Source organism: Triticum aestivum, chromosome 4B (assembly GCF_018294505.1).
Source record: "Triticum aestivum cultivar Chinese Spring chromosome 4B, IWGSC CS RefSeq v2.1, whole genome shotgun sequence".
NCBI classification, from domain to species: domain Eukaryota; kingdom Viridiplantae; phylum Streptophyta; class Magnoliopsida; order Poales; family Poaceae; genus Triticum; species Triticum aestivum.
The window spans coordinates 133,889,157-133,892,151 of NC_057804.1; the positions used below are offsets into that span (position 1 = coordinate 133,889,157).

The 2,995-nt window shown below is 47.9% G+C and overlaps 1 long non-coding RNA gene across 1 annotated transcript; it reads left to right on the top strand.

The window, feature by feature from the left end:
* Positions 1-54: 54 nt before the first annotated feature.
* On the top strand, positions 55-1,662 carry LOC123091470 (uncharacterized). The gene is made up of 2 exons (XR_006443198.1): positions 55-812; positions 880-1,662. It is a non-coding gene; the product is annotated as an uncharacterized lncRNA (long non-coding RNA).
* The last annotated feature ends 1,333 nt before the right edge of the window (positions 1,663-2,995 follow it).

The window sequence follows — 2,995 nt, forward strand, 5'->3', positions numbered from 1 at the left end:
CCTACCAAAACAAAGCATCACCGAGACTAAAAAGAAGCCACACCCACCGGCCCAGCCATTCTCTCTCCCCTTCCCACCTCCAGCCCACCTACCCATCTCTCTTCTCATAGCCTGATCCACTCTCTCGCCGTGCCCATAGGCCACCGGCGGCGGCCTGCCCAACCACAACCCGCCTCCTCTCCTCAAGCCGTCGGACGCCTCCTCCCTCCCCAATGCCGCCCTCCGCCACCTCCCTTCCCTGCTGGCGCCCGGCAAAGCCACCGCCCGCTCCCAACCTTCTTGCCCCTGGGCGCATCGCCGCCTGCGCCCAACCTCCTGACCCTCGACCGCGTCGCCGCCTGCGCCCAGTCTCCTGGCCTCCGGCCGCCGCCTGCGTTCACCCTCCCGGCCACAGGCCATGGTGCCCGCGCCAAACCTCCTGGATCTGAGCTGAAGAGGTCGAGGAGTGCTGGCTGCCCATGTTCGGATCCCATTGATGCGCGGCCGCCCATGTACAACAACGCCACGCGCCGACATGCAGGATTCGTCAATTCCTGCCTTCGCTGACCACGTCCAGGGCCGCCCGATGCGCACATCCAAGCCCCTCGGCGGCGGCCGCCCCAGTGCCAAGCCACGCCCCCTAGAGAGCTCCTCATCGTGGATTCCCCTTCCAGGATATCTCTCGTTGTCCCCTGCCTCGGGCACTACTGCCACTCTGATCCCGCGGGTGCTCTTCCCCCTATCTTCACCGTCATGGCGCTCGAGCGCAGTAGAGATAGTGGTGGCGACCTTCTACCAGCTCCCCTCTTGCTTGGGATTCCATGGTGATGAAGGTCAGTGTTGCCGACGACCCCCATGCAGTTCATAAGGGCCTTTTTTCATCTTCTTTTTGGATTCTAGACGTGCAGTGCAGCCGGATCCCATGAGCAGTGCGCCCGGCGCCCTCGTGTGGTTCATCCACTGCCACCGGGGATTCCCTCCCTTCCCTAACCTCTCTACACAACAGACGAGCTACTCTTTTTTCGCTCATGAGAGCGCGCCTGACGGGGCTGCTACTAGTCCGAGCTACCACCACCTCTCATCCCGACGACAACTACCTATGTTTGGAGACGCCTCACCTTGAGCTCAGTCTGGGTGTTTGTGGTGCAGTCCAGCCACAGTGGACATGTAGTTCCGTGCTCGTGTTGGTGCAGGTCATGGGCGCACCAGTGACGACGACATCAACACCTTGATCTCCGGCATAGTTTGTGGACTGCAGGTTTAATGCAATGTTTGCTGAGTTCAATGCAATGTCAGGGTGTGGAGTGCAGGTTCTTTGAGTGGCATGATGATCCAAATACTTCATTTCTGAATTCCCTGCTCAGTAAATTGCGTGATACTATGTATTGTCTGAAAACAGAGAAGAAACAGTTGGAGGAATCTCGAATCCAAGTTGAAGCTCGCATGAACAAGGCTATAGATGTGGAGATGGGCACGCGACAGAAGTAGAAGAAATTCATATGAAATTGGAAAGATTTAGAGAGATGTATCAGTCTATTGAGAAAGATGTGCCAGTATGTCCATACATATTTGTATGTTCAGAAAATTGAATAATTTAGAAATGTTTGTGGAGTTCAAAAACTTCTATGTTACTGCTTGTTTGTAATCAACTCATTTTGTCCAATACTAGGTGTTTTTAAGCAATTTCATTTCGTTCAGTGCTGGCTTACAAAGTACAATTTTTTTGCTATCTGATTTGCTATTTGACTATAGACCAACTGAAGGAAAATTTGCTATCTTCAGTACTGGCTTACACAGTACAATTTTTTTTTGCTATCTGACTGTAGATGATCTGAATAGAAATTTTACTATCTGTTTCAGTGATAGTACAGAAGAAGTGACAATGCAATTATGTTCAGTACTAGCTTTCGTTCTTATATATGTACAGCAAGCAGCACATCTTGCTTGGCGTAGTGCAGTTGACTAGTGTTAGGCGTAGTTTGTGGTGCTTGCTATGTAGTATAAATTTGCAGTGGAATGTTTGTATTCTTTTTTATGATGAATGCAGTTCATTGTAAATAGCTTTGTGGTTCGCTCTGTGAAAAAAAGAGAGAAAAGAAAAAAAATGATAAAAAATCACTCCTTATTTAGACGTGGTTCGATTGCACCCAGGATTTGCAGCAAAAACATTGGCAAATTTGTATGGACATGGATGCAGTTTATTAAGAAAACCATGGCGGTGCACTTCGCAAAACAAAAAAGCAATGAGGTTCATGGTTGCCCTGATGCAGTCCACTCGCCTCGTCCCCGCAGTGCATATTTCATTATTAACCCAAAAATATATATGCAGTGCACTATGGGAAAACCAAAACTCTAGAGAGAAAAAAGAAAAAAAATGCAGTGCACTCCGATCTTTAAAAAAGTCCACTCCGAAGGACTTTGAAGTACACTTCATTTTAAAAAAATGTGTTTGAATAGAGTGGTGCGGTTCACGTTTGAGAATGCTTGTGGCTCATTTTCAAGAGCGTTGTGGTTCACTTGGACCCAAAGTAAAAACGCAAAAAAGGCAAAATAAAAAAAGTAACGAGGTTCACTTCTTGATAGTGTTGCCGTTCACTCACTACCGTTGTGAAGTGCATTCTACTTTCTCGTCCTTGAAAAAAATTATGTTTGAATAAAAGAAACCATGCAGCTCTCTTACCCGTCTGATGCAGTGCGGTTTTCAGTCAGATGCAATACGCACGTCGATTTGAGTATCGCGAAAAACAGTGTCCGCATTTCGGTAAATTCAAAATTCCTCTTAAACCGTAAAGAATTAGAGAGAGTGTTCTACATGAAAGAGTTGCGTATCGTCGATATCTTTCTAACAGCATATGGTTTGAATTATTCCGACCAGCGGTTTGGAAAAAATTCGCGAAAAACGGCCGCTGCCACTCGTCGTCCGCCGCACGATTTTCAAAATTAACTTAAAACCGTAAGGAATCTCAAAACTATTTCAACATATGAAAGTTGCGCCTCGTTCGTAGCTTTCCAACGG